The sequence below is a fragment of the Vulpes vulpes genome, chromosome 1 (genome assembly GCF_048418805.1).
Source record: "Vulpes vulpes isolate BD-2025 chromosome 1, VulVul3, whole genome shotgun sequence".
NCBI lineage: Eukaryota > Metazoa > Chordata > Mammalia > Carnivora > Canidae > Vulpes > Vulpes vulpes.
In genome coordinates this window covers 168177983-168204544 of record NC_132780.1, presented here as the reverse complement: position 1 = coordinate 168204544, position 26562 = coordinate 168177983, and the positions used below count along the sequence as shown (strand labels likewise).

At 36.2% G+C, this 26562-nt stretch overlaps 1 long non-coding RNA gene and 1 other non-coding gene across 2 annotated transcripts; both read left to right on the top strand.

Moving 5' to 3' along the window:
- Positions 1–317: 317 nt before the first annotated feature.
- Positions 318–422, top strand: LOC112926442 (U6 spliceosomal RNA). The gene has a single exon (XR_003236334.2). It is a non-coding gene; the product is annotated as a U6 spliceosomal RNA (small nuclear RNA).
- Positions 423–7726: 7304 nt separating this feature from the next.
- LOC140597709 (uncharacterized) lies at positions 7727–21769 on the top strand. Its single transcript, XR_011999564.1, has 3 exons — positions 7727–7867; positions 17253–17420; positions 21464–21769. It is a non-coding gene; the product is annotated as an uncharacterized lncRNA (long non-coding RNA).
- The last annotated feature ends 4793 nt before the right edge of the window (positions 21770–26562 follow it).

Sequence of the window (26562 nt, the reverse complement as noted above, 5' to 3'; positions counted from 1 at the left end):
CCTTAGCTCCTCCATCCTATTCTTTTTTTCTACTTTGCTCAGTTGAGTTTATTTCATTAACATCAAACAAATTAATCTTTGTACCCCACAATGCCTCCACCATTTGAAAGTTCACCTCATCTTTTCCCTAGAAGATTTAAAAGCTTCTTAATTGTTTCTTCTACCACAAACTTTCCTCACCTCCAAACCTGTCCTCATCCTGCTATCAGCATGATGTTCCTTAAGCTAAATCTGATCATGTTTCTGCCTTGTTTAACAATTTCTTCTATGTTAATGTTGCCACAGATAAAGTATACTTTTCTTAACATTGCCTTTAAGTGCTCACTTCAGTGGTACAACGTACTAAAATGGGAATAATACAGAGGATTAGCATGGCCTCTGCACAAGGCTAGCATTGCCACTAAGATCTATTCTAGTCTTATGGCTAATTTTCCAATCTGTGTCCTCTCCATATATACCCTGTGCTCCAAACATAGAGAGCAGCTCCTGATTCACTAGATCCCTTGATCCTTTCTTGACTACGTGTCTTTGCACACATTCTTCCAAAAATTTGCTTCCTTCATCTTTATCTGGCAAAATCTGCTAATTCATTAAGCTCTTTGAGTTTTACACAGCCAGAGCTAGTCACAAAATATGTTTGTAGATCACTCCGTTCCTTTCTATGTTATAGCACTTGCATTGTGTTGCAATTATTAGTTTTTGTATTCTGACTGGTCTTTGAATTCTTTAAGGGCAAGCTGTGTCGTCTTCATATTTATATACCTAGTACTAAGCACTGTGCTTGACATGTGGGAAAAATTAAGTAAATGTAGCATGGATCAATGACATCATAAATTGGTGTGAACAAAAGGTCACATAATGATTTTCTGGAAAATGACACTCAAAAGGTCTTTAAGTAAAACTAGAAGAAGCTGTGAAAGAATTGATTATGAAAGTGAACGTAGGGGATCTCTGGGTGGCTCAGCGGTTTAGCTCCTGCCCAGGGTGTGATCCTGGAGTCCTGGGATCGAGTCCCACATCGGGCTCCTTGCATGGAGCCTGCCTCTCTGCCTCTCTCTCTCTCTCTGTGTGTGTCTCTCCTGAATAAAATAAATAAAATCTTAAAAAAAAAAAAAGAAAGTGAATGTATTATGGTTGATGTGGCAGTGGAGATGAGTTCAAAGATTTGACATTCCTTGAGTGGAATGCCCTTTACTTTCCTGTAGGTGGTGTACACAGATGAGTAGGATGCCATCTGTGTTCTCAAAAGATTACAACCTGTAAGGAAAAACAGTCATGTAAACACTTTGGTGGAATAAAGAACTTCAAAAGCTATGTTAGATGTGTCTATGGGATACTAGCATCATACAAAGAGACAGTGGTGAATTCCTTATGGGGTTAATTAAGGCTTCTTAGAGAAAGTAATTAAATCACACAAAAAGTGCAACATTTTTGAAGAAAAAAAGCAAATATCACTTCCAGAAATTTTAAAACTTAAAATGTGTAGTGCATGTAGCTGGAGCATTGGTTTTTGTGTTCTTCTTGTAAGCCTTTGAACATGTGTCATATTCATGTCCATTTATATATATACAAAAGCTGTATTCTGACAGAAAATTTTATTTATTACAAACTGGTATGTATTATTGATTTTAGTAAGCAACATACTGAAATTGTGCCTGGCCAGAGGAGAAATTGAAACATTTCAGTACAAACTCTGATTCTATTATGGTGGGAGAGATCAAAGCATTTATTCAGGTGAAGTGATGGAGCTTCTGTTGTGCCTGGCATCACATTACAGAAAGTTTAGACTTTGTTCTTATTCCCACATTCTTTAGGACTGGTGATCAAAGGCATTTAGATCTCTCAGACCACACAGCTTGGCACTGACAGTCACCTCAGAGAAAAGATTCTGAAGAGTCTTTGGGGACATTATCAGAATACCATCAGTCAATTATTATTGTAAATTAAACAAATATCCCTGATAAAAATCATTAAAAGTCATACATATAACTAATTTAATAATTTTACTTTGTAGTTATTTAGTCTCATTAAGGGAAAATTTATTTACATGCTAACCATATATTTTAATAGTTTTTCATTGCAATTTTGATACACAGTGAAGCTGTCTACATGCATTTGATATTGTTCTTTCCAGAAGGATACATCTGCCTAAGGAAAAAAAGTAATCATTATACAAAATGAAAATCAGATGTTTTTGAACTTTACTATATCTGGATAGGACAAGTTCCCAAAACTTATTTGTCTTTGTTAAGTGTGTTTTAACTGTTCTTAGGTTTTTGTAAATTCAAATTAATTTTATAATCAGCTGATGGAATTTATTTTAAACTAGGTAAGATTTTTATTGGAATTAAAATTAATCTATAGGTTAATTTAAGGAGAATTGAAATTTTGCACCAATTGATGAACATGGTATACATCTCTATTTGACTTCTATTTGTTTCATTAAAGGTTTAGATTTGTCTACAAAAAAGTATAAAATTTTTGTTAAATTTATTCCTAGGTATCTATTTTTAATATCTCTGTAGATATTACTGTAAATGGTATGTTGACCAACTTCACTTCTACCTTAGTCACATAATCTTAACCAAAGAGTGAGAAGCAGTAAGTTCAACCTTAAAAAAGGCTGTCTTAGAATTTTCCCAGGATCATTATTTTTAATTGCAAGGATTACTGGAACTATGTGTTTATTGGCAAGAGAAAGTATAAATAAATTGTGTTCTATCCATACAATGGAATATGGTACATAAATTAAATTTTAATCAAAGAGTATAAACAATAATACAAGTAAGTTTTAGACAGAAAATGCTATTTTAAAAAATTCAGGGGGCTATATACAAAACATAATTTTTATAAGCCCCAAAATAAGCAAACTGAATATATAATGTTTTATCACTATTCACATATATGGTAAAAGTGTTTTAAAAAATGAAATAATCAACTCCAGTTAATGATTACAAATACCTCAGGGTTGGTAAAATAGAGAATATGATTAAGGAGGAATAAAGAACTTCAAACGTAGAGACAATATGCTAGCCTTTAATTTGGTTGGTGGTTCATGTGTGTTCATTCTATTATTATATTTCATTAGTTATATGCATTCTTTTATATGCATCAAATATCAGAGGCTGACTTTTAAGTGAGAGGAATAGCTCAATGACTTTTAAAAATGGTTAAGAATTCACAAATAAATAACAGATCACTAAGGATTACTGTAAATCCTTTTACTGCTAACTTGTAATCCTCTTATACAAGGCCTGTGAACACCAAATCCTTGAAAAGAAGCTTTCATAAGCTTCGTATATAGCCTTAGACATAACAAGAAATATATTTTCTTAATACATTAAATTGATTCTGATTGAAAATATGATAATCTTTGAAATAAATAAAATATGGAAGTATATTATTAGAATATTGGTAGTATAAAATTACTTTCTTCAAGTCTTTACAGAACTATCATCTATTCAATGAGGCCTACACTATCTGCTTTCCCCTTTACCTAACCCTGGTCTTCTTTTTGTTTCATCCCATTCATAGTACTTAACATCTTTGACCATACCATATACTTTACTTATGATATTTATTGTTTAATATCTATTTTCTATCACTAGAAGGCAGTGTGGGAGCTAGCTTCCAGGATAGCCCCCTATGTCCATTTCTCTTAGTGTTTGTGTCTTGGTGTGTTAACCACTGAGAATCATGGATGATGACCTGTGTGAAAAATAGAATACTGTAGAAGTGGTTTTGTATGATTCTCAAAACTAGGTTATAAAAAATATTTCAGTTTCTATTTTGTCCTCTTTTGGATCATTTACCCTGGGTAGAGCCAACTGTCATATCATAAGGACACTCAAGTAGTCTTGTGGGAAGAGACATATGAGAATGAACTGAGGCTCACTGCCAACAATGACAATTTGCCAGCCAAGTGAGTGATACACCTTGAAAATAAATTTGCCAACCCCAGTCATGCCTTCAGGTAACTATCTCTGTCCCCCATTTGACTACACCCTCATAAGAGACAGTTAGCCAGAATCACCCAGATGAGTTGCCCCTGACTACTTGAGTCTCAGAAACTATGAGGGAAAATAAATGCTTATTTTCTCAAGCCAGGAAATTATTATTTAAAAACAAAATAAATGTGATTATTAAATATTTTGTTTAAACCTCAGAAAGATATAAGGTTGTAACTAAGACAACTACTCAGTTAAACAATGGAGTTTTGTTTCTCATTGCCTCAACTTAGTCCAAAGGTAAAAAACATCTTGAAGATGGCCTCTGAGTGTGCTTTTATCTAATTAAGCAAACCCCTAATATGATTCATAAGGGACCAAGGAAATTTTAAGAGAATTATACGAGCAGAAACACTGCTAGCTTGATTGGAAATGGATAGAAACAGAATAAAAAGAGGAAGTTGGATCCCCATTTTACATACAGGAAGCAAATTGATAAATTACTCAGCTGTAAATACAGGTTACATTTCCTGACAAAGAAAGAAGGACAGGAAGGGCCAGAACTAAGGGCCCAGCGTGTAGAGCAAAGAACCAAGACCTGGCTTTTAGCCTTAATGAAGGAACTAGCAAGATGTGCCCTGTGGGATTTCACATTTGCTGAGGACCAGTGACTCCTATAAACCTCCCATTGTCTCTCTTTCAATAGGAGGGTTTATAGTAACTATCCTTTGTCTATACCAAGCCAACTATTGAGCATTTACCATGTGTCATATATTATCATATTTAATCCTTACGGTCCATTGCTCCATACTAAAAAATGGAGGAAAATGGAACATAAAGAACTTTAAGAGATTGTACTAGTTATTGTTAGAGACAGAATTTTAACTAACACCATTAGACTCTGAAAACTATGTTCAATGAATATCATCAATTCACTACACTATACTGCCTTACATTTCAAGTCTAACATCCTGATTGCAGATGAATGGTCTTTAGATGCAGTCAAACCAAGAAAGATTTCCAGGGCATTCATGCTGACTTATATTCCGAAGATATCACCATCTTTCGCATGTTCTGAAGGAGAAATTTTGACTTTTTTTTTTTTTTAATTTTGACTTTTTTTAAAGTAGGCTCCACACCCATTGTGCGACCCAACATAGGACTTGAAATCATGACCCTGAGATCAAGACCTGAGCTGAGATCAAGAGTTGGACACAACTCTTGTGGACTCAAACAACTGAGCTATCCAGGTGCCCCAAAATTGTGACTTTTATATAGAATGCCTTTGTTGAAACCTCAGAAATATTTACCTGCTGACGCTTGCTAATATTTTATTAAAAATGCATATTTTAATATCACATATAGTTGATAACAAAAAATAATCTTCATGCGCGAGTTAACTATGAATTAATTTCTTATTTTATATATTTGTAATAAATTCCACAGAGGAAAAGGAAAACTGGGAGGCACATAGCAGTCACTAGTCTGTAAGCAATTCTGGAAATTCACTGAACAGACATTTTAAGACATTTTACCCTGAGGTGGCAGAGGTTCCTTAAGCTTCTTGTTCTGCTCTAGAAGACTTCCTGTATCTATTGTTCTCCTTATTCTTTGGCTCTGCCTTTTCTATTTCTGTTTCTTTTCTATTATACTTGGTTTATCTGAAATAGGAATTAGAAACTATGCTCAATAAAAAGCTTTCTCAACTAATTTTTTTCCCCATAACGTTGAAGGCCCACAGTATTGTTTGTTTAAATCTGGAATAATCCAAGGTATTCTGTAGTACAATCTTATAAGCATTCCTTTGAAAATGCAGTAGACTTCTGATCTATTTTCTTCCAATCAGTTCATGAGTTATGATTTTAGAGTCTTCTTTACTTCTTTGTTTTCTTATTCCATGCATTTCCCCTAAATATCAGAAGCTAACTTGAAGTTCTCTGGAACATATGTGTCAGCTATCCTTATAATCTGATCTTTTCCCTATTTCCTTTTATTGGTAGGAAAGGTATACTGAGTTTGGTCTCTCAAAGCCAATTTCAATCCATTCTTTTATGGTCAGAATCTGAAAGCTGTCAGTTTTTCCAATAATTCAAAGCCCAAATTTCTGGTCCTTCTGACTCCACGACTCTTCCCTCCAAAACGTTCCACACATTTCTTTTATGTTATTTGAACAGTCACTCTTTTTATTAGAAAATATTTAGCCAACACTTTTACATTGCTAACACGGACAATAAAGCAGGGTAGCATAAAAGCAAATGAAACAATATGCCCATCAATTTTTCCCCACTTTAAAAAAAGGTAGGTAACAACTAATATAAAAGAATATGGGGGATCCCTGGGTGGCTCAGCAGTTGAGTGCCTGCCTTTGGCCCGGGGCATGGTCCTGGAGTCCCAGGATCAAGTCCCATATTGGGCTCCTTGTGGGGCCTGCTTCTCCCTCTGCCTGTGTCTTTGCCTCTCTCTCTCTCTCTGTGTGTCTCTCATGAATAAATAAAATCTTTAAAAAAAAAAAAAAAGAGTATGAATTCAAGACTAAAATTTCTTCATTCAAACTCTGGGTTGTGTTTATATTTTAATCAAAAAGGATTAAGATTGGTTATCATTGTTATAATAAAGTCTATTTTAAATCTTTATTTCTATCTTCTAGTGTTATGTTGATATAAAAGAACAGTTTTCTTTTCTCACTTAAAATGTAACATTTTGTATTTTTCTATAGAATGGAAAAATATTTTGTATTCTCTAGCTGGTGTCTTTAACTATATTGTTTGTATTTCTTACAGTGATAAATTTTTTACTTTCAGCTTAGTTTAAAAGTGGGGATAAAAGGGGATGGAAAAAAAACACTTGCTTTTTAAGGTTTATGCAATTTGTACAATTGGGTTCCAAAACAAAGGGGACAATTTCCAGATGGATTGGTTGTGTATGTATGTGTGTCTGTATGTATAACTGAAATATTGCCTAAGAGCAAAAAAATTCCGTTCTAAATAAATTAGAACAAAATATGAGTGCAATATTTTTTTGAGAGTGGGACAAAATTATTATTATTAATGCTATTATTTATTTAGGTAGATATTTTTTAAATATGGAAATTTATAAGTGAATAGTTTGTAAGTTACATGGCAAATTAGAATGATTACTTTATTAAAGGAAAAGCCCAAGACTGTGCATACTCATGATCTACAGAATAAAGTCCAGACACCTTAGCAGGACATGTTCTGGTTTACCCACCTCTCCAACTCCCTCTTAAGCTCATCATATCCAGCCTTGTGTGCTAGCACTATTAAACAGCTTGCAGTTCTTTCAAAACGCTACATAGAAACTCCATAAAAATGTCTGCCTGGCATTGTTTTCAGTCTTTTTTTTTTTCTGTCTAAGGAAAAATGTTCTTTATATTAAGGACATTTACTTAACTTATTGATATATACTTATTAGTGTAATTACTTAGCTCAAGGCTGTTTCTCCAAGTAAACTGTGGACTCTGTGTTATAAAGGACTCACTAAATTTGATCTGATCATCACTGTGTCCCTGTGGCATTGTGCCTGTCAGATGGTGGGTAATCAGGAATTGTCCAGTGATCAAAAGAATGACCTCTATTGTTATCTGTCTTTGAGTATGGAACAATGAAGAGCTAGAACTAAGATGACAATGGGAAAGTATAGTTGCCAGTTTCTGAAAGATCTGTTTTTAGTTTTGAGTTTTCTACTTTTTAAATAAATTGGAGAAGCATTATTATTTATTAAGCATTCATTATGTGCAAAGTATTGAATTGTGTTTGTACAGATGTATGAGGATTTACACTATCTTTTCCTTTGAAGAAATAACAATCCAAACAACGGCCAGGATTAAGAACATGAAAAATACACAAGATAAACACAATTTTCCAAAAGCTGAATTTGCTTTACTGCCAAAGCCCAAACCAGTAAGTCTGAACAGTTATTTTCCCTGGGTTTTTATTTTATTTTATTTTTTTGCCCAACAGCACTTTATGGTATCTATTTGGAATGGTTCACTCTAAAGACTAACTTGGAAATGTAGTTTTATTTCCACTTCATTCAGTGAGTGAAAAATCTAGAACATGTAGCTGTGCTACAGAAGGGGAATAAAAAGAAACACCCATTTGGAGAACTTCATGGTGTATTTGCTCCCAATTCCAGATGGGCCTCCTGCCACATCAAATCCTCACCATGTATCTGTTGCCCTTCTTACCCTTTACAGGATGGCAGGTACAATCTCAGCACTTACTGTCACTGTAGTGCCATTTTCTGAACCTATTTTGATTTTCTTGCCTAAACATTCGTTTAGTGAAACTGAAATGTGGACAGAAAATGGCAAAGTAAAGATAAAGAAGACTGACCACTTTTCCCCAAGTAGGCCCATAATTGCAATAGGCAAAGTTTGACCAAGAATTTACTGATCCTTTGTATGCTGGATAGTATGATTCATTCAATAACAAATAGTTTTTGAGTACAACAAATATTTTCCAGTACCAAATACTGAAACTGTTCTAGAAAATGGGGATGTAGTGTGGTACAGATAATAATCCCTACCTTCATGGAACTTACGTTGTAGCAGAGGATTTTACTTTCTAAAATCTATTCATGCAAAATCCATTTCTGTTTATATTTTGAAGCAAACTTCTCTAATACCCCAACAGGCATATGAGGGCTTATATAGTTTGTTCTCCACTTACCTCTTTAACCTTGTATTAGTTTTCTAAAAACAATATGGATTTATTATCTTACAGTTCTGTAGATCTGAAATCCAGTTTGGCACAATTAGTTTCTCTGCTTTGGGTTTCAAAGTGTTAGTCATCCAGCCTCTTATCTGGAGGCTTTAGAAAGAATCCATTTCCAAGCTTATTTGGTTGTTAGTTGAAGTCAGATCCATCAGGGTTTTAAATGGCAAGATTTTGTTATTCCATTATATATATATTCCATATATATATATATATATATATATATATATATATATATATTCCATATATATAATTATTTCATTTCATTATTCCATTATATGTAATATATTATATAATATTATATAATAATATAATGGAATATATATATCTCACATCTTTTTTATTCATTCATCTATTGATGGACACTTGGGCTGCTTGTGATAATGCAAGTGTCATTCCCTAAGTTATTTGTTTGTTTGTTTATTTCTTTCCTGCTAAGTTTGATTGTTTTTCATTTTCTGTTTTCCAGGTCACTGATCCATTCTTTTTCTTTCTCTAGTTTAGTATTTATTCCGTCTAGTGTATTTTTAACTTTAGTAATTTCATATATGATTGCTTCATTTTTAATATTTTCTATCTCTTTCTTGACCATCTCACTTTAGTGCCTCCTTTTTTTTCTCAACTCTTTATGACCACTATTTTTAAATTCTTTATTGGGCATATTAATTGCCTCCTTTTCATTTAGGTCTTGATGTGATTTTGTCATATTCTTTCATTTGAGATATATTCCTCCATCTCCTCATTTTGCCTCTCTGTGTCTGTTTCTATGTTTTAGGAAAGTCAGCTAGGTCTCTTGCTCTCGCTAGTGGTAGCCTTATGAAGAAGAGGTCCTATAGTGCTCTACAGTGCAATATCTCATATTCACCAGAACCTGGCTCTTCAGAGGTTATCTCCTATATGTGTTGCATATGCCCTACTCATGTGACTGAGCCACATTTACCTTTAGTTCAGTCATCTGCAATGACTCTCTGCTTATTGTGGGTAGGTTTTGGTCCCTGTGCTATTAATGGGCCAGTCTGGGGCCACCTTGGGCTTGAGTTGGATCAGACCAGGCATTTTCCAGAATTGTGGTGGCACTGAACTACAGGATGCTCTCCCTGGGTTGTCTCCTGTGAGGCTTTTGTTGGTGGGCAGGGCCTGCAGTCAGACCATCTGTCTTCCCCATCTCACTGCCGGTCATAGTCAAACTGATGTGTGTGGTTATCTTCCCCTGTCTCCAGGGCAGAAGTCACTTTGGAGTGGTGCTGACCCTTGTTAAGGCTGCATGCACACTGCCGACATTATAGTGATGCTTTGGGTGGACTCCAGCTGAGAGTGAGGTGGAGGGGGCTGGTCCATAGGAGAGCATGGGGGCAGGGAGTGTTGTTAGCAAGCTAGTTGGAGTGTTTGAGCTGGTTCCTGCAGGTGTCCATACATCTAGGCTGAGGGGCTGGGGAGGAAAGTAACACCCACCAGTTCTTTTGCTTTTGAAGTCTTCTAAAGATCCTTGCACCTTCTAGCACATGCTCTCAGATTAGTAAATAAATCTCCCTTATACTCCAGACATTCTTCAAATTGCCGATTCTACGCTGTATCTCATGAGGGTTCCTATTATGTTGTCTCTTTAAGAGTGGGGACTCATTTTCCTATTGCCCTCTGGTTCTCTCAGAGCTGAGCTGCTAATTTTTAAATTTCAAAGTGTTAAGCCCCACTAATTGTAAAGACCTACAAGTTAAGCTCCTCTTGTGTTCAAAGCCAAATACTATGGAGGTTTGTATTCCCAGTGTGGGTCTCCTGTGCCTGGAGTGCCTGGAATACCTGATGTAGGATCTGTTCCTCTTCCTTTACCATGCTTACGGTGTCCCTCCCTCCTGCACATAGTCTTGCAGGTCATTTTGTGTTTCTGCCCTTCCTACCATTTTTGATGTGGCCTCTTCTCTATGTTTAGCTGTGAAGAATCTGTTCTGCCAGTCTTCAGGTAATTTTCTGGTTTATTTATCCTGATGTGGATGTTATCTTGGTGTATTTGTGGAACAAGGTGAACTTAAGGTCCTCCTACTCACCATCTTTTCCAGAATTCCACTACTATTGGTTTCCTGAATCAGTCTTTTCAAGGAGGGTATTTTGTCCTAAGTGTCTGTGTCTTTAATGCCCACCACAGTGTGTAACACTTGTAGAGTGTTATAAAAGCTAAGTGATTGATTGAATGCAGCAAAAATAACACTTGTTTTTTCATGGAATAATCAACTGTCATCAACTTATTGATTTTATGTTAATGAATACAGTTATAAATTAAACATTTTGAATGTTTGTTTAGAGTTCATGAATTTAAACTCAACTTACCTAGAGGATTTATAGGCTTAGGCTTCTACTTTATTATTAACTCAACTCTTTGGATTTGGGTATAACTTCTTTCCTTAGAGTTAATAAGTCCATTTATGTTCATATTTCCTACACTTTCACTTATTTTTTCCAAACTTACATCCTCAATTTCTTACAAAAAGGATTTAGTTTGACTGACTTGTTTTATTTATGTTAAAAGTGTCAAGCAATCCATTCACTTATAAAGTTCTGTTCAACCAAATTACTCACATCTCATGTACATATTTTTTGTTGTTGGATTACTTCGTTTATCTATAGACCAAACATTCTTTCATTCTATTTGAGGTTAACCTTAACTAATATTTATGTTTCATGTAACATATTAATTAATTTGCTAAAAGTCATAGATGGTTCTGTATTGCCTCTGAATGACTAAAGAAATATAAACTTTGCATAACCAGTATTTATTGTGTCTGTATTGTATTTATTTTGTGAAAATTAGAGATTCATATATTATGAATACTATGTGAACTCTGGATTAATAAAATTATACACAGATTTCCCCCACTGTCCAAAAGTTCACTTTATTCCACTCTGCTTTTATGAAAGACCTACCTTGGTACCTGTTTTCCCTAACTGAAAGAAATCTGAAGAGTATCTTCACTTTGATTCAATAGTAATTACTTCACTCTTCACCTGAGTTTTCATAGGAATGCTCTACTTTTGGATAGCAGAGGAAACCTAAATAGCATACCTGATTAGCTAACTATATAAGATAACAGATTTTACTATGGGTATTTTTTTTTTTTTTTTTTTACTATGGGTATTTTTTAAGTAGTGTCATTGTTTCATCTTAAAGCCTTTTCCTAATCATCCCAAATTCTATTTTCAGTTCATCTAGATTTAGCAAGAAAATAACTTAAAGAATAAACAAATAAGAAGAAAGTATCATGAGTAAGAACAGAACTTCCTCAAACCTAACTTAGGTAAAATTTCTCTTTCTGCAGAAGGGGTAGGAATCAGGAAGTACAAATTTTGGTGGCCCCGAGAGGGATTTCCTGTGCTCTGCCACCTACGCCAAGTTCCAAAGAAGTCCAAATGGATTTGAGGTTGCTGAGAGCAATGAACACCAGATCTCCATTTCTCTGGGTAGAGCTCCCAGGCTATGAGGCATCAAAAAGAAAAGGCCTGTATCATGAAACCTTCCAGAGTTCCAGTGGCCCAGTTTGACCTGGCAACATAGCAATGATTCCACTCCAGCTTTGAAGGGCATAGACATGTACAGCAGCCTCAGGACTAGAGATAATCTAATGGATATGCATAAGTGAGGCCTTACAGAAAGCTAAGAGGGCTAGATAACAGATACATCCATTTAGACAAGAGTGAAAGTAATTAGACAATTTTTGGTCGCCTTACATCAAGGTTCTGATACATCCCGCTATCTATTGAATGCTGGTGTACCTATCCGGTTTGTACTTTGAGATTTATATCCCCATGTGATGGTGTTTGGAAGTGGGGCCTGTAGGAGATGATTAGGTCATGAAGGCAGAGCACTCATAAGTAGGAGGAGTGCCCTTACAAAAGAGAAGCAAGAAAATTCTCATATCCCCTCTGTTATGTAAGAAGAAGGCTATGTGTAAACCAGAAAGCCAGGTTTTCACCAGACACCAAATCTGCTGGATCCTTGATCTTGGACTTTCCACCTTCATAATGGTGAGAAATACATTTCTATTATTTACAAGCCACCCTCTCAGGTATTGTGTTGTAGTAGCCCACATGGGCTAAAACATAGCGCCACATCATGCTTTCCCCCAAATCATACACACACACAGACACACATACACAACCCATGACTCTATCTATGTAAGGCTTCTGAAATTTAGGTACAACCTGGGGGAAATTGAGAGGGAAATACAGAAATATATTGAGACTAAATTTCCACTAATCCATTGAAATAAAAATTAAACTGACTTAGAATAAACAAATACATAACATTATATTTCTTAAACAGGTATATCCAAGAAGTTTTTAAAAATATTTTTTATTTATTTATTCATGAGAGACACTGAGAGAGAGACACACACACAGAGACATAGGCAGAGAGAGAGAGAGAGAGGCAGGCTCTATCCAGGGAGCCTGATGTGGCACTTGATCCTAGGACTCCAGGATCACACCCTGGGCTGAAGCAGGTGCTTAACCGCTGAGCCACCCAGGCATCCCTGTATATCCAAGGACTTTGATTCTTACTCGTTGCATCAAACATTTTTTAAATATGATATAAAGTGTTACATAATTTGCCAAATGTTGTGCTACAAAAATGTGAGAGATTCAGATAAGGACCTAAATTTCTGAATTTTACTTTAATGCTTTTTCCATGACACATCATAAACACAATTTCTAACTATGAAGGTAAGGTTAGTTTTTAATTGTAAAACAGTCATCAGACCTCTTGAGTGACTTTATATGTTTCCAACATTATGTGCATGAAAGTTTTATTTATTTTTTTAATAATAAATTTATTTTTTATTGGTGTTCAATTTGTCAACATACAGAATAACACCCAGTGCTCATACCGTCAAGTGCCCCCCTTAGTGCCCGTCACCCATTCACCCCCACCCCCCGCCCTCCTCCCCTTCCACCACCCCTAGTTCGTTTCCCAGAGTTAGGAGTCTTCATGTTCTGCCTCCCTTTCTGATATTTCCTACCCATTTCTTCTCCCTTCCCTTCTATTCCCTTTCACTATTATTTATATTCCCCAAATGAATGAGACCATATAATGTTTGTCCTTCTCCGATTGACTTATTTCACTCAGCATAATACCCTCCAGTTCCATCCACATCGAAGCAAATGGTGGGTATTTGTCGTTTCTAATTGCTGAGTAATATTCCATTGTATACATAAACCACATCTCCTTTATCCATTCATCTTTCGATGGACACCGAGGCTCCTTCCACAGTTTGGCTATTGTGGACATTGCTGCTAGAAGCATCGGGGTGCAGGTGTCCCGGCGTTTCATTGCATCTGAATCTTTGGGGTAAATCTCCAGCAGTGCAATTGCTGGGTGGTAGGGCAGGTCTATTTTTAACTCTTTGAGGAACCTCCACACAGTTTTCCAGAGTGGCTGCACCAGTTCACATTCCCACCAACAGTGTAAGAGGGTTCCCTTTTCTCCGCATCCTCTCCAACATTTGTGGTTTCCTGCCTTGTTAATTTTCCCCATTCTCACTGGTGTGAGGTGGTATCTCATTGTGGTTTTGATCTGCATTTCCCTGATGGCAAGTGATGCAGAGCATTTTCTCATGTGCGTGTTGGCCATGTCTATGTCTTCCTCTGTGAGATTTCTCTTCATGTCTTTTGCCCATTTCATGATTGGATTGTTTGTTTCTCTGGTGTTGAGTTTAATAAGTTCTTTATAGATCTTGGAAACTAGCCCTTTGTCTGATATGTCATTTGCAAATATCTTCCCCCATTCTGTAGACTGTCTTTTAGTTTTGTTGACTGTATACTTTGCTGTGCAAAAGCTTCTTATCTTGATGAAGTCCCAATAGTTCATTTTTGCTTGTGTTTCTTTTGCCTTCGTGGATGTATCTTACAAGAAGTTACTGTGGCCGAGTTCAAAAAGGGTGTTGCCTGTGTTCTCCTCTAGGATTTTGATGGAATCTTGTCTCACATTTAGATCTTTCATCCATTTTGAGTTTATCTTTGTGTATGGTGCAAGAGAGTGGTCTAGTTTCATTCTTCTGCATGTGGATGTCCATTTTTCCCAGCACCATTTATTGAAGAGACTTTCTTCCAGTGGATAGTCTTTCCTCCTTTATCGAATATTAGTTGACCATAAAGTTCAGGGTCCACTTCTGGGTTCTCTATTCTGTTCCATTGACCTATGTGTCTGTTTTTGTGCCAGTACCACACTGTCTTGATGACCACAGCTTTGTAGTACAACCTGAATCTGGCATTAAATCTCAGTTTACTTACCTAACACCACATAGCAAATATGCTGAACAGCCCATATGAGGATATGGTCAAAAATACAATCTTAATGTTATATTTACTTTTCTAGACATAATCACAGAGGTATAGTGAATACTTTGATAAAGCTTCTTATCATGTATATTTGTTTCAAAAGTAGAGGTAACCTTTTAGTTCTTTGTTTTCATTTGTAGTTTGTGGTTTGTTTTTTCAGGATTATTTGTTGGTCAGTAGAACATACATGGATACCAAAGAATCTAATGGGAGGTGTCATTTTATGAGCTACCTGGGCATTTGTTGTCTAGAGAAAGTGTAGTTCCAAGTAACTGCTGCAGTGGAGAGGTCCCTGCTTCCAAAGACTCATGTCCTGCTATAACCTTTCTACATTATTTCCAGAAAGTTAAAATGGAACATATTTCCATGTACTGCACTCTGAAATAATTATAGATCATTTTAGATCATTTTGATAACTTGATAAAGGCAGAAAGTCAGAAAACATACACTGTTTTCATTTCCTTTCACACACCATGTCCAGTAAGGTTCTCTCTACATTGAAATTCTTACCTGAAAGGGTTATATTTGGATGTATTTGTTGATAGTAGAGTAACTCCAGAGGTCATAGCAGCAAAATAAAAATTCTGAGCTTCTATGGACAGCTAATGTGAAACTATGACTGGAATTCCAAAGGAGTTTAAGTTATCACTTGTACCCACCCATGTGGCGTTCAATCTCTGTTCTTTTAAATTCCAAAGGCCCATTTCCCCAGCTCATAATCCTACATTCCTCTCTTCTAATGTATACTTCCTTTGATATCTGACAGAATTAACAGTACAGTGTTATAGGCTATCCACACTAGCTTCATTAGGAGGCAAAATTGATCAAATGCTGCATGCTGTACTTTCTGAGGAAATGAGGGTAGCAGCCACTTGTCTTCTGTTGATGTTGTTTTCTGAGTGAAAAGGCAATTCAGCCAGTTAATCTGCAGGGTCCTTCAATGTGCTTAGCTTCATTGTGAGTGAGGGGGTATAGAGGGAGGATTTAAGAAGTGAGAGGCCTGGTCCTATGTTCCTATGACATTTCCAGTTTCCTTGTAGTCACAAGACAATCACACAAGTATTGTCATCTTGGACACCATAGACCAGCAGTGAGCTCTGCCTATTTGAAGGATTAACACCAGCCAATATGTTTGTAAATATTTTTTTTAAATGTGTTGAATCACTCATCATAAAGGAAACACAAATCAAAACTACAATGAGGTACCACCTCACACCTGTCAGAATGGCTAAAATTAACAACACAAGAAATAGCAGGTGTTGGTAAGGATACAGAGAAAGGGGAACCCTCTTACACTGTTGGTGGGAATGCAAACTGGTGAACCACTTTGGAAAACAGAATGGAGTTTCCTCAAAAAGTTAAAAATAGAAACACCCTATGATCCAGGAATTTCACTACTAGGTATTTACCCACAGGATACAAAAATATTAATTCGAAGGGATACATCCAACCAATGTTCATAGCAGCATTATCTACAATAGCTTATGGAAAAAGCCCAAATGTCCTTCAACTTATGAATGAATAAAGAATATATGGTATATATGTACAATGGAATATTACTCAGCCATAAAAAGGGATGAAATTTTGATATTCATAATGATGTGGATGGAGCTAGAGTGTGTTCTGCTAAGTGAGATAAATCAGTCAGAGAAACACAAATACCATATAATTTCACTCATATGGAATTTAAGAAGCAAAACAGATGAACATAAAGGAAGGGAAAAAATTTAAAAAAGGAAGTAAACCATAAAAGACTCTTAACTAAGAGAATAAACTGAGGGTTGATGGAAGGACGTGGGCAGGGGATGGGCTAGATGGGTGATGGTTATTCAGGAGGGCACTTGTGATGAAGACTGGGTGTTGTATGTAAGTGATGAATCACTGAGTTCTATTGCTAAAACCAGTATTACCCTTTATGTTAACTAACTAGAATTTATATAAAAACTTGAAACAAACAAAAAATAATAAATATGTTGAAAACATTCCACTTTCTCAAAACATTACCTTCTAGGTTAATATTATGGTTATATAATATACAAAGAAGCAGATCAGCAGTATTACTGCCTTTCTTTGTCTTGCCACTATGTGAGAAGTGCTACAATAATGTGAGCTATTATTATTTTGGTATTCTTATTATTAATAACTATAATTATATAGCTATATATAAATTTATGCTTGAACCCATTTAGTGGCTTCACATTGATAAGAATAAGGTCTCACTTTCTTTTTTCTTTTTTTTTTAAAGATTTTATTTACTTATTGATGAGAGACACAGAGAGAGAGGCAGAGACACAGGCAGAGGGAGAAGCAGGCTCCATGCAGGAAGCCAGATGTGGGACAATCCCGGGACTCCGGGATCACGCCCTGAGCCATCGGCAGATGTTCAACCGCTGAACCACCCAGGTGTCCCAAGGTCTGACTTTCTTACAGTAGCCCATGTCTCTCTGCATGATCTAGTCTTCGCCTCCTTCTGAAACTGCCTGTTGGGCCATTATGCTTCAACTCTTCTCCCCTTTTAGGTTCTGAAACATACCAAATTATTTCCACCTTTAGGGCCTTTGCAGTTACCTATTCTGTGTGGAAAGCTTGCCAGTTATTCCTAAATCCTTTCCAAGGCTGGTTCTGTCTCTTTCTTCAAATCTTAACCTATAGAGAGTGCATAGCTACATTTATGGTGAACATAGTATAACATCATTATGTAGCACACCTGAAACTAATTAACATTGTGTGTCAACTGTACTTCATTAAACACACACAGAATCTCAGCTAAATATCTCATCAGACAGACCTTCACCAAATTATTCAAATTAGAACCCTCATTATTCTCTATTAGAGATAGAGAGTACTCTTTTATGATGATAATCTAGTATATAATTATGCTAGCCATTTGATCACCTGTGTATTTATAGTATCCTCCTGAACCCAAAAACCTCAAGAAAGCTAGGACTTGCTTTCATGCTACAGGTGACCCAGTGCCTAGGATAGTATCTAGCCATATTGTAGGCTTCTAATATTTGTAAAAGAAAAGAAAATTAATGAATAAGAAAAGGAGAGGAAAAACAAAACAAAAAAAAGATGATGGAAAGAAAAAGGAAGGAAGGGCTAGAAGAAAGGAGGAAGGAAAAACTCCTGCTTCTTTTTCCAGGTTTTGCATAAAAGAGAAATGAGGAAGGAGAGGTTTTCAATTCTATGAAGCAGGTTCTTTGCCTTTTTTCATACTGATATCTCTAGCACTGTGTCTGCATTTAGTGAAGGCTCAAAAAAATTTGCAGAATATATGAAGCAATCAATAAATAAATGAGCGGCTAGGTTACTATTTAGTTTCTGTTTAAAAGAAATACAATCTGAAAATATCAAGTACCTTTCAAGAAGAAACCCTGGAAAACATATACCATTGTTGGAAGTTGTGATTTTGAAATAAACTCAGTTCCTATGAAAAATAGACAAAGCTGTGTTATATGTGAGATTGGGGACTGTTTCAACCTGAAGTTAGATTTTCATTTCTGATTTAATCTGTGTGTGTATAAGGCTGTCCTGATTATGCCAAGATGAAAAAAATACACATTTGAATTGCACCCTTTTTGAAAAAAAAAAAAGTAAAGCTTTTAAACAGTTTTTTTAGTCAATTTGATGGCAATTTCGGCTTTGTGTATCTCCAAGTAACACTAAAAATATGGAAACAATGAAAAAGGATGGGAAAAAATCACTGAGATTGTATTTGAAATGTTAGCCTTGGTTCTTACTTGGGCTCCAGATGTTAGCTCAATATCAAAAACTAACTGGCATTGAGACGAGGCATCCTTAAGTTCTCTTGGTCCCCAGGGTTACTGTTTCTTCCAGCTGCATAGTATTACTGGCTACATATAAACTGGTGTCAGTTTGCGAGATAATTCCTTGAGTTGTTTTGCTTTTTGTGTTAGAAAAAGGAACTTTTAAAATATGAATAAAATAACTTCCAAGACCTACCTTGCAGACAAACTGGCATTAGAAATGCTCATAGCACAAACAGCTCTGGTTACTTTGTGGGGATCTTGTTTTTAAGCCTAACACTGTTCTCTTTCTACTCAGAGTCTGAGAGAAATCTCATCCTTTGATACCCCAGTGTTGTGTGAAAATTCCACCCCCAATCGTTAGTAAGGTGGCAGTAGGATGCAGTGTTCAAGTTCACCTACCTATGCCAGTAGTGTAGGGGGAGAATACAAAAATGAATCTGCCAGCATCTCGGTCTCCAGGGAGTTTCAGCTGTCTCCTGCCCCTCCAGAAGATGATTTTAGATTAGTAAATGAATCTCCTTCACAAATAGTCTAGGCACTTTTCAAACTGCTGTTTCTTCACTGGTTCTTGGACAAATTAGACTGCACAACACTCCTTTGAGAGAGGAATCTCAGTTTTCTATAGCGAGCTGGATCACTTAGACATCAGCCCCATTCGTTTTTCAAGCCAGACATTCTGGGGGTTCACCTCTTTGGTATGGATCCCAGGGGTTGGGATGCCCAATGTGAGGCACTAACCTCTTGCTCTTCCAGCAGAAGCACTAGACTGGTGAAATCCCTCTCCATTGTGTATTGGGGTGGAGTTTTTTAATGTTTTTCTCCATATAGTTTTTATCCTTTATTGTAGAGAAGCTGTTCATCTAGTTTTCAGATCTTTTTCAAAGGGAAATGATTCATATATAGCTATAGATTTGGTGTGTCCGTGGGAGGAGGTAATTTCAGTATCTTCCTACGCTGCCCTTTTGCAGAAGTCCAGAATGTTGGTCTTTTAAATCCTACGATAACCCAAAGCAATATTTTCTTTTTTTTTCAAAGCAATATTTTCCAATTGCCTTACAAACTCTGACAAATTTTTTATACCCAGGTCCTTCACTGTCCAGTCCTCCATTGTTAAATCAAGTTCTCTTTTTCTCATATGTCTGAGAAAATAATTAGCTTTCATATAGGACTATATATATTAGCAATAGGACTATATATTTAGCAAGAGGAACTTTGCCTAGAAGACCAAGGACTATGTCTGTTATTAAAACTTTGATCCAAAAAAATTTTAAAATTAAACAATTTTTTTAAAAACTTTGATCCATTATGGTCAGTAAGAATGCATTCTGGTGGTAAGCCAAAGCATCACATTATGAACAGTTCTTACAAAAGATAGGGGTGAAAGGTTTTGTATGGGGGCAGAATTTTTACCAAATCAGGACCGTTCATTTCTCTTATAAAGAGAACGGCTCTGGTGTTGCTGGCACTGAAAGTAGTCAGAAAGGACAGAGACAGCCAATAAAGTATCTATAGAAAGACTGCATAAAAAGATAGAAATTGTGCACAATTAGCAAATAACAGTAGATGCTAAAAGAAGGATTCTACATAATAGCAAACTTTATTCAACTGCAAACAAAAGCACACTGCTTTGCAACTAGTTAAAAATGATTTAGATAGGGATGCGTGGGTGGCTCAGCAGTTTGGCGCCTGCCTTTGGCCCAGGGCGTGATCCTGGAGACCCGGGATTGAGTCCCAGCTCAGACTCCCTGCATGGAGCCTGCTTCTCTCTCTCTCTGCCTGTGTCTCTGCTTCTTTCTCTGTATCTCTCATGAATAAATAAATAAAATCTTTTTAAAAATGATTTAGATAAAAAGAGTGACCATTTCAAAAGAGGATAGCTTATGGCAAGAAAGGGTCAGGTGTGGGAAGATCAATCAAACAGGAGAATCTAGCCCTGTTTGAATAAAGCAGGCTAGCAACTGGTCATCCTCTACTGTATCCTACCCAAAGGTGTGCTTTGTTTGCATAGCATAGGTTTTTAAAATTTGAATATAAATGCTTTAATGTGGCACTAATGCTCTCATTTATTATGTCACTTTCTATTATCATATATTTATCCCTTTGAAACATTTATGGTATCTGCTTGGCTCCTGTATGCATTTGACCTTGTGACACAAAAAGGTATTTTTATATGTTTCTTGAGAAGAGAAGTAGGATGCTTATATCAAAGCATCATTGATATGCTTTGTAGTTTGTTCTATGTAATTAGCTTCACTCATCATATTAATAGTGAACAGTGCATAATTCTTATTACATAGGCATTTTAAACAGATGCTTCTGCTATTTTAGAAAATCTTCAGCTAAAAATCCCTTCAGATATTGATTGTTAAATATATGTATGAATTGGGTATCCCCTAATGATCACCGCAGTTGAGATGCTTTCAAATAATCCTCAATCACAAAATGCCAACTCAACTATGATTTGTGAAGACTTCATTATACTGCAGTTAATAACAGCTGTGGCTCTTCTTTTCTCTCTTTCTTCCTCACATTTTTTTTTTTGAATCTAGTTTTTGCTCTATCACCAGTGGGTTTTCTATTTTTCATCAGAACTGAAGTAATTTCTCCCTAACTCTTGTTAACAACCTATCCTTCTTATTTTTTTAAAACTCCATCTTTTTTTTTTTTTTTTTTTTTATGATAGTCACACAGAGAGAGAGAGAGGCGCGGAGACATAGGCAGAGGGAGAAGCAGGCTCCATGCACCGGGAGCCCAACATGGGATTCGATCCCGGGTCTCCAGGATCGCGCCCTGGGCCAAAGGCAGGCGCTAAACCGCTGCGCCACCCAGGGATCCCCAACCTATCCTTCTTAAAAGGGTGAGCATCCCTTCCCCAAGGAAAGATTTATTCAGAGGCTAACAAGTTATTCCAATTTTTTGTTCATTAATTATGTCATGAGTCACTGAACATTTTTTTGTGTGAAATGCTCCCTAAAGGATGTATACATACACAAACACATCCACAAAGATATATACATAAATATATGTATACCTAAATCTACATGTGTATGTATGTGTATGTACGTGTGTTTGTATTTTATGTATTGTATTATATGTATACATAAACCTACATGTGTATGTATGTGTGTGTTCGTGTGTTTGTATTGTACATAAATATATGTATACATAAATCTACATGTGTATGTATGTGTATGTACGTGTGTTTGTATTTTCTCCTCCATAAACACCCTTCATAGAAAAATATAATTGATAAAAGCCTACCTTCCAGGTGATTTATCTACTCAATCTCACCACAATTCTATCAGGTATTTCAATTTTAAAAAATAATATTTATAATTGAGGAACTTGAAATTGGAACAGGTTCAGTATTTTCCCAGGTCACCTAAGTAGTGAATAGCAGAGCCAGGATGTGAATGTCTAAGTCTATTATGTTTCTATTTCATCATACTATTTCATGTTGATCTCTTCAACACAAGTTAGGATAGGTCAGATTTCACTTCTCTTTACACTAGAAAAACAGAAGACCCTACACTTGGCTACATTGTGTATATTTTTTACTAACTAAATGAAAAACTAAAAACTCTCTAAATTTTATTTTGTCATTAATGCAAACAGAAGAGTAACAAGATGTTTTGAATGATTTTTGCTTTAATAATGATATTGTAATCCATATCTTCTGATGAAGAGAAAATACCTTACATTGAGACGTGCATCAAAAGTAATTTAGAGTAGCAAATCCTTGTCATATCTCTGAAACTTGTCTTGTCAATCATTAGCTCTCAAGAGTGTTCATCCTGTCACTTTGATTAAAGGTGACAAAACTTGTTTGATGGAAATACTTTCTTTCTCTTGAAGAAAAATGATAAAAATGACTTGTCCCTATAAACAAGGAAAAAATACTTGTCATCACTTACCTTGGGCAAGTATTGAATGTCTTAATTGAAAATAGCAAAGAGCAGATTTTTAAAAAATATTTATGACTTTTGCATAGAGGAAAGAATCCCTATGGAGTTATTCTGCTGGATACTCTTTTGGAGACTTGATTTCTTGAATCCAAAACAGAAGTAAAATTGGCATTAATTTACATTTGTTTGCTTATTTTTCAAACCAAATATGTTAAAAATTCATAATATCTATGCCCTAGTTCTGTTTATTGATATACATGCAATACTTGGATTATGTAAAAGTTTGTTGTAAAATAATCTAATTATATAATTAGTTTGTTCCTTATCCTTTATGCCAAGAGAGAAAAGAGAAGACCAGAGTACATAGTCAAGCATAGGAGAATACTCTCTCCCTATATTTTGTGCTGAAAATAATAGATTTCCATGATGTCAGGGTAAGTATCTTCAATCTATATCTTTGTGCCATACATAGACAGGGTTATAGATTTATGCTTGCAGCAATTCAGTTAAAAATCTCCCCATTACAAAACACCAACAGACTGAAAAATGACAGCATACAACTTTTAAATTACAAATTTGTGCCTGTAAGAAAGGAAAAAAAAATCCTCAGTAAAAAAAAAAAAAAAAAAAAAAAATAGTGGGCTACTACAAAATAGTTTAAAAATCAAAAGTGAATGCCAGGCTGTCTTGAGGATATTTGGCTCTACCACAAACTTAGATCTTTGGCTTTTAAAGTCTTTAAGAATGGGACACCTAGGTGGCTCAGTCAGTTAATCAGTTAATTGTCTGCTTTCAGCTAAGATCTTTGTGTGTGTGTCTGTGTGTGTGATTTTTTTTTTGTCAGATTTATTTTTTTTGTTTTTTTATGCGTATTTTTAAGTTGGAGTTCGATTTGCCAACATATAGAATAACACCCAGTGCTCGTCCCATCAAGTGGCCCCCTCAGTGCCCGTCACACAGTCACCCATCCTCCCGCCCACCTCTCCTTCCACTACCCCTTGTTTGATTCCCAGAGTTAGGTGTCTCTCATGTTTTGTCACCCTCACTGATATTTTCACTCATTTTCTCTCCTTTCCCTTATTTCCTTTCATTAATTTTTAGATTCCCCAAATGAATGAGACCATATAATGTTTGTCCTTCTCCAATTGACTTATTTCACTCAGCATAATACCCTTCAGTTCCATCCACATCAAAGCAAATGGTGGGTATTCGTCATTTCTAATGGCTGAGTAATATTCCATTATATACATAGACCACATCTTTATCCATTCATCTTTCGATGGACACCGAGGCTCCTTCCACAGTTTGGCTATTGTGGCCATTGCTGATAGAAACATCGGAGTGAAGGTGTCCCGGCATTTCATTGCATCTGTATCTTTGGGGTAAATCCCCAGCAGTGCAATTGCTGGGTCGTAGGGCAGGTCTATTTTTAACTCTTTGAGGAATCTCCACACAGTTTTCCAGAGTGGCTGCAACAGTTCACATTCCCACCAACAGTGCAAGAGGGTTCCCCTTTCTCCACATCCTCTCCAACATTGGTTGTTTCCTGTCTTGTTAATTTTCACCATTCTCACTGGTGTGAGGTGGTATCTCATTGTGGTTTTGATTTGTATTTCCTTGATGGCAAGTGATGCAGAGCATTTTCTCATGTGCATGTTGGCCATGTCCATGTCTTCCTCTGTGAGATTTCTGTTCATGTCTTTTGCCCATTTCATGATTGGATTGTTTGTTTCTTGGGTGTTGAGTTTCATAAGTTCTTTATAGATCTTGGATACTAGCCCTTTATCTGATACGTCATTTGCAAATATCTTCTCCCATTCTGTAGGTTGTCTTTTAATTTTGCTGATTGTTTCTTTTGCTGTGCAGTAGCTTTTGATCTTGATGAAGTCCCAATAATTCATTTTTGCTTTTGTTTCCCTTGCCTTCATACATGTATCTTGCAAGAAGTTGCTGTGGCTAAGTTCAAAAAGGGTGTTGCCTATGTTCTCCTCTAGGATTTTGATGAATTCTTGTCTCACATTTAGATATTTCATCTATTTTGAGTTTATCTTTGAGTATGGTGTAAGATAATGGTCTAGTTTCATTCTTCTGCATGTGGCTGTCGAATTTTCCCAGCACCATTTATTGAAGAGACTGTCCTTTTTCCAGTGGATAGTCTTTCCTGCTTTTCGAATATTAGTTGGCCATAGAGTTGAGGGCCCATTTCTGGGTTATCTATTCTGTTCCATTGATCTACGTGTCTGTAATTGTGCCAGTACCACACTGTCTTGATGGTCACAGTTTTTCGTACAATTTGAAATCCAGCATTGTGATGCCCCCAGCTATGGTTTTCTTTTTCAATATTCCCCTGGCTCTTTGGGGTCTTTTCTGACTCTGCACAAATATTAAGATTATTTGTTTCAACTCTCTGAAGAAAGTCCATGATAGGGATGTCTGGGTGGCTCAGTCGTTTGGGGCTGCCTTTGGCCCAGGGCATGATCCTGGAGTCCCAGGATCAAGTCCCACATCAGGCTCCCTGCATGGAGGCTGCTTCTCCCTCTGCCTGTGTCTCTGCCTCTCTCTGCCTCTCTCTCTCTCTCTCATGAATAAATAGAATAATTAAAAAAAGAAAGTTAATGATATTTTGATAGGGGTTGCATTAAATGTGTAAATTGCCCTGGGTAGCATTGACATTTTCACACTATTAATTCTTCCAATCCATGAGCTTGGAATATTTTTCTATCTCTTTGTGTCTTCCTCAGTTTTTTTCAGAAGTATTCTGTAGTTTTTAGGGTATATATACCTTACCTCTTTGGTTGGGTTTATTCCTAGGTATCTTATGCTTTTGGGTGCAATTGTAAATGGGATTGATTTCTTAATTTCTCTTTATTCAGTCTCATTGTGAATGTATAGAATGCCACTGATTTCTGGGCATTGATTTTGTATCCTGCCACACTGCCTAATTGCTTTATGAGTCTAGCAATCTTGGGGTGGAGTCTTTTGGGTTTTCTACATACAGCATCATGTCATCTGTGAAGAGGGTGAGTTTGACCTCTTCTTTGCCAATTTGATGCCTTTTATTTCTTTTTGTTGTCTGATTGCTGAGGCTAGGACTTCTAGTACTATGTTGAATAGCATGGTGAGAGTGGACATCCTTATCTGTTCCTGATCTTAGGGAAAAGGCTCCCAGTGTTTCCCCAATGAGAACGATATTGGCTGTGGGCTTTTTGTAGATGGCTTTTAAGATGCTGAGGAATGTTCCATCTATCCCTACACTCTGAAGAGTTTCAATAAGGAATGGATGCTCTATTTTGTCAAATGCTTTCTCTGCATCTATTGAGAGGATCGTATGGTTCTTGTTTTTTGTCTTGTTGATATGATCCATCACACTGATTGCTTTATGAGTGTTGAACCAGCCTTGCATCCCAGGGATAAATCCCACTTGGTCATGGTGAATAATCTCCTTAATGTATGGTTGGATCCTATTGGCTAGTATCTTGTTGAGAATTTTTGCATCTGTGTTCATCAGGGATATTGGTGTATAATTCTCCTTTTTGGTGGGGTCTTAGTCTGGTTTTGGAATCAAGGTGATGCTGGCCTTGTGAAACAGTTTGGAAGTATTCCATCCCTTTCTATCTTTCAGAACACCTTTAGTAGAATAGGTATTGTTTCTTCTTTAAATGTTTGATAGAATTCCCCTGGGAAGCCATCTGGCCCTTGGGAGGTTTTTGATGCCTGCTTCAATTTCCTCCCTTGTTATTGGCCTGTTCAGGTTTTCTATTTCTTCCTGTTACAGTTTTGGTAATTTGTAGTTTTCTAGAAATGTGTCCATTTCCTCTAGATTGTCTAATTTATTGTCATATAGCTACTGATAATACGTTTTTAAAATCGTTTGTAT